This window comes from Camelus bactrianus, chromosome 7 (genome assembly GCF_048773025.1).
Source record: "Camelus bactrianus isolate YW-2024 breed Bactrian camel chromosome 7, ASM4877302v1, whole genome shotgun sequence".
NCBI classification, from domain to species: Eukaryota; Metazoa; Chordata; class Mammalia; order Artiodactyla; family Camelidae; genus Camelus; species Camelus bactrianus.
In genome coordinates, this window is record NC_133545.1 from 22,891,826 (window position 1) to 22,898,075 (window position 6,250).

Below are 6,250 nucleotides of genomic sequence, written 5' to 3' on the forward strand. Positions count from 1 at the left end.
AGACAGAGAACTGAATTCTTAGTAGCCAACTGATCCACTCACATGTTCAACGAATATTTGTTTTAATTTCAGCCAGAGAGATCCCCAGTCCCAGGGACCAAAGGTGAGCTTGGGAAAGTGAGAGAAGCCAGAGAAGTAAGTAGAGGCTCAACTATGGGATGACCTTTGGGGCTGGGTCAAGGGAAGACACTATGGAACTACAAGACAGCTTAAAGTAGAAAAATATCTTGACCAAAAAAGTTGGTTTCATAGCGTATAGAGGAAGATGAAAAATGTATTTTATTTATGGGTTTAATGTAAATTTAACTTTAACTATTAGATATATTTCTAAATTTGAGTTAATTAGAAAGTTAACTTCTTATGTAAAAAAATCGATGACACATAACCTATTTTGAGACCTGAGACACTTCTAACTTTAGGGCAGAGCATGAAGGGGAAAAATAATGTGGTTGGAAAAAAGTAAAAGTGATATTAAAAACAAAATTTGGACTCACTTGTCTCATATTTTTTCATCCGGATGCCATCACTGATAAAGGATAAGTTTCATATGGTCTTTTTTAAAAAAATTGAAGTATAATCAGTTACAATGTGTCAATTTCTGGTATACAGCATAATGTTTCAGTCATATATATATATATATATATACACATACATATATTCTTAAACGCCAGTGATAACTGACACAAAGTTCATAAGACTATCTCTATAATACAGAGAAATGAACCAGGAGGCTCTCCCATACAGCAGAGCTTGGGCAGCCAGCCTGTCATACAAAAAGGCAAACTGGGATCTCTCCTGTGTTCTGGCAATTTCATATATTCAAAGGTGGGATGAATGCTACAGTTAATATGATATAAGCATGTAAATGCTACATCAGGCTGCTCAACGATTACTGATCTGCATATATACAGACTGAAGAGATGAATCCATCAACGGCTCTAAGAAGATTCTGCAACATCTGTGCAATAGTAAAGTATATCCCAACTTTGAAGCACGTGAAATTTAGTTTTAAGTCCCTATTTCTACCCTTCTGTATCCTCTTTTCTGCTCTCTCCTCTTTCTGCCTGACAAATCTGAAGTTGCCCCTGAATGCTCAAGCTTCATAGTTACAATGCCCAAAGATGCTTGTTTCACTGTACTCTGGACAGTTTCTACCCGAATCAAAATTTGTCATTCCTAAGAGTAAGCAAGCATCTATGGTCTTACTAAGCATTTAATTAATTCATATAATAGTTAGATGATTGAAAAATGATAAATGATACCCTGTCAGATGATATTTATATCTCACATAAAGGGCTTCCATTCTTTAACTGAGTATGTGAGGAGTAACTGAATTGCAACTCTTCTGGTAAAGTCAGTGGGGTAGGGAGGTTAGCAGGTGCTGATTTCTCTGACCATCTCACGTCATACAAGATGGGAAGCTACTGATTTTGCTCATGAGTGCTCAGGGCTTTGTCCCTGGGTCACCATTTAGAGTTGATTAAGCCTATCCAAAAAGCATCTGTTATCAAATCTTAATATATATACACAGCAAAATATATAGTGAGACTGAATTTAATTTCTCCTACGAAAGAGAGCTTAATATCCTCTTAATGAGGTTGAACAGTTGTAGAGCATGGCCATCTTTATAAACTGATGCTCTGCAAATATTTATAAGAAATTATTTCTTGTAAGACTTGAATTTCAGTGAATTTTAAGAACAACTGCAGTTTTGTAAGTTGTTACTGTGCTTTAATATGATGTGTATTAAGGGATGTTTCAAATTTAGTGTCTGCTGTGTCTTACTGAAAATCCAGTGATTTTCAGAACCACTATAATGTATAATTGTCCCTAACGGTGAATTTATAAGTCATTTACAATTCTGTGATGAACTATGAAATTGACTCGGTTATGAGGATGTAATGGTTTAAAAGTATACGGGGAGTTCTATTTAAGTGCCAAATTTCAGGAAACTGGATAGGGAACAACATTTTACAGAACTACTTTGTTTCAGTGAAAATTAATTAAACATTTTTTTTGTAATTCCTTCTTAATACAGAGGATATTTATTTAGACTGAGATATAATTTACTCAGAAATGATTTCAATAATTACTAGGAGGGCAATGATCTTGATAATTTTGTCCTAATTCCTGGCTAATGTTAATGAAGTTAAGTATATTCTCTTTGCTCTTAGGAATTTCATGATTATGCCAGGTATCTCTTAAGAGATAGACTAAGCTGACAAGTTGATCACATATCATGAAACTTATTAACTGAAACCATATTTTTATTAGGTCATATCCTCATGTGAATGATTTTGGGTTTTCATTCTATTATAGAAGATAATTCTAGGTCCCTACTCACAAATGTCAAAAGAGAGGTCTAGAAGGTTGGTTCCAGAAGTAGGTGTGTTACCGAAGGACAAACCTGGTATTTGGTGCTAGTTTCGACGGTTGGATTTAGGGAAGCTGATATCTACAAGAATTGAGATTGGGGCTAGTCACCAATCCAGGTAAACTGAGGTCTTAGTGTAGGAAGATCATAAACAGACCCTGGGAAAGCTACACGCAGTACACGATCTGAAAACTATAGGACGATAAACTTACTACGTATGAGCATTAGCTATATAGTATTTTGACAGTTTCTCCTCACCAAGGTAACAAATAAATATCCAGTCTTTATTGTTACTGCAACATTTAAAGGATCATCATCTTTTCCTGTAGTCAGTGGCCACAGTAAAGCTTAGATGGTTTAAGATAAAATCCTTGAAAATAATTGAAGCTGGGCGATCTTTCCAAGAAGGGACCTTGAAGTCACTTTTGAAGACATGTGTATTCCAAAACCTAGAAAATACTTTTCTCTAGTATTTTTGTTAAATATCTATTCATACATTTTTTAATTTTTTAATTGGGCTGTCTGCCTTTTTTATTGTTTGTTCTATTCTGGATACAATTCCTTTGCTATATACATGTGTTGAAAATATATTTCCCACTCTGTGGCTTCTTTATTCACTTTCTCAGTGAAGTCTTTTGATGAAAAGGAGTTCTTAATATTAGTGTACTTCTATGGCTGGGGATATTGTGTTTAGCACATTAAATATTTGCCTATTCCAAAGTCATGAAGATTTTTTTCTCTTTTTTTTGAAAGATTCAATGTTATATTTTTTCACATTAAGGATCTACAACATATCTGGCTTTTTTAGTACTGTGTGGGGTAGAGGACAGACAGATTATTACTTTTCCCATATAGATGGACAATTATCCACGCACTGTTTACTAAAAATACCATTTTCTTACTGCACTATATGTAAGCTTTGTCATAAATATAGGCAGGTCTGTTCTGAGCTTTCTATTTCACTAGTATGTGTGTCTACCTTTGGGAACCTATTGTGCTGCATTAACAACTAGTAGGTCTTAAAATCTTTCAGTATAATTCTTCCAACTTGGATGACTTCTTCAACATTGTCTTGACTTCTCTAGGTTATTTGAATTTCCATATAATTTTTTTTTATATAATCACCATGTTAATGCTCAGAAAATATATCTAGGAATTTGATTGGGATTGCATTTAATCTATATATCCATTACAGAAAAAAATGACATTTTTCAATATTGAGTTTTCAAATCCATGAGCAAAGTATTTGTTTTTCTATTTATTTTTGTCCTCTTTAATTTTACTCAGTAAAGTTTGTAGTTTGGGAGGTAAAATCTTACATAGCTTTTATTATATGAAAATTAAACAAATTAGTTCTTAGGCATTTGATATCTTTATTCTATTGTAAATGGGATTTTAAAATTTATATCTCTTTCCTGGCAAAATAGAAATATTAGCTCTAGTCTTCCTCCTTAAAACTAAAAACCCGCAGAAATACAACCCGGCAGGCGTAGGAAGTCTCTTTAATGTGGAAACAGAAGGTGTGTTCCCTAGGGACCTTGAGACCCCAGAAAGGCAAGGCAGGGAATTCCTTGGTTTTCCCATACATCCCAGACAGTGCAGTCCAGAGACCTCAAACCCAGAACTGTCAACAGGCACAAAGAAATCTTCAAGAAAAGCGTTTTCTCTTGCCAGAGGACGGGGGAAAATGTGACCTAAAAACATAAAGCCTTTTTGGCAATACCTACCCTACTTCAGCCAAAACACCTACAAAATATTTGTACCCCCACCCTGAATCGTTGTGGCCCGGACACGTGGTGTGGAACCTGCGCAGTGGCCACAGGTGGGATCTCTGAGACCTGCGGTCAGGTGGAAAGACGTCGGCCCTCACTGCCCTGTAAGTACGCGGATGAGAATCAGGCTCGCTACATTAAGAACTTGCGGAATGCGTGGCCATCCAGAGAGTGTCCTCTCAGACCGAGAAGGCGGAGATCTGGAGGATGATGGACGTCGCCAACGCCGACATCAGGCAGCTGGGGAAATCGGGAACCAGAAGCTCCCCGATGGCTCGGAGATACCGCTTCCTCCTCTTTTACTCGGCAAACTGGGCTCAGACCCTCAGAAGAAAACGGCGTGCATCTGTGGACATTTGGACGTGCAGCCGGCAGCCCTGGAGGACGGCTGGGATAGCAAGCCCTTCACCTTGGTGGAATGAGATGGCAAACTGGATGGGAGAGGAGCAACGGACAATAAGGGGCAAGTAGCCTGCTGGATGAGCACCCTGGAGGTTTTTCAGAAAACCAATCAGGACGTTCCCATCAGCGTCCGCTTCTGTCCGGAAGGCATGGAGGAATCTGGCTCTGAAGGACTGGACATGCTGTTTTTTGCCCAGAAGGACACATTCTTCAAGGACGGGGACTACGTCTGCAACTCTGACAACTACTGGCTGGTGAAGAACAAGGCCTGCATCACGGGACATCTGCTACTTTTTCATCGAGATAGAACGCAGCACAGAGACCTGCACTGGGGCGCGTGCAGTGGCTCCCGTGCACAAGGCCATGACCGACCTCATCGCCTGACAGGCTCCCTGGTGGACAGTAAGGGGAAGGTCCTCATCCCCGGCATCAACGAGGAGGTGGCCCCCATGATGGAAGAGGAGCTGGAGCTCAACAAGACTGACATGGACCTGGAGGAGTACGCCAGGGACGTGGGGGCAGAGACCCTGCTGCACAACTGCAAGAATGACACCCTGATGCACAGACGGCGGTCCCGTCCCTCTCCCTCCACGGACTGAAGGTGACTTCTCTGGGTCGGGGGCCAAGACCGTGATTTCTTGGAAAGTGATCGGCAAGTTCTCCAACAGGCTTGTGCTGAACATGACTCCTGGCCAGCCAGCAGGTCACAAGTTACTTGACTAAGAAGTTTGCGGAACCGCACAGCCCCAACAAGTTCAAGGTGTATATGGGCCACGGAGGGAAAGAAAACCTGGGGGTCCGACTTCAACCACTCCCTTTACATGGCTGGGAGAGGAGCCCTGAAAACAGTTTTTAGTGTTAAGTCAGACTTGACCAGGGTAGCAGTATTCCTGTGCCTTTGATGTTTGAGGAGGCCACAGGGGAGAATGCCATGCTGTTGTCCGATGGGTCAGCTGACGTTGGAGCCCACTCCCAGAATGAAAAGCTCGACAGGCAAAATTACATTGAAGGAACCAAGATGCTGGCGACGGACCTGTCTCAGCTGAAGAACTGAGCACCGCCCCACCCCCGCCACAGGGAGTTTGCCCTCCACCCTCACGTTCTTCCCATCTCTCAGAAAAGCGTAAGCCCAACTCTCTCCTTTTCTTGTCTTCAGAGTCCAGAGTGCTCACCATTACACGATGGAACCGCTCCTTTTCCTGTCTTCAGATTCTGCAGACTTCAAGTGGACCTGAGAGCACCCACCTGTCTCAGGATGGAGTTACTTGTACCCGGCAGCGATAAACGTTCAGTCCTGGGGGTAAACGAACCCAGATGACAGCTGAATTCTCACCAGTGGTCAGCATGACTTTGGCTCCAGAAAACAGGCGAGACCTAAAAGCCCAACTTCTTCTGTAGGAAGTTCCAGTTGACATCCACTTGGGATAAAGAGGACCTGGTGCTTCCTGGTCTCACCTCTGCCCCAAGTCAGGGTCGTGCACACTTGGAACATGTAGTGATGGGCACCTGATGTCTCCAGGGCCACCCGTTTTGATCCCTTGCTGTCTCGTGGGCATTCTGTCCTTTTGTCCAGACCTTAACCATTACTGGTGTTCCACATCTCCTCTTTATTACAATCCCCTCCAAACCTAAACCTAACTGGGAGAGTTATGCGGTCTCAATCTGTGTTGCTAAATAAAAAGTAAAAACAGGGAAAAAAAAA

At 41.2% G+C, this 6,250-nt stretch overlaps 1 pseudogene; it reads left to right on the forward strand.

Annotated features, from left to right (window-relative positions):
• Positions 1-4,338: 4,338 nt before the first annotated feature.
• On the forward strand, positions 4,339-5,602 carry LOC105063214 (cytosolic non-specific dipeptidase-like; annotated as a pseudogene).
• Positions 5,603-6,250: the final 648 nt, after the last annotated feature.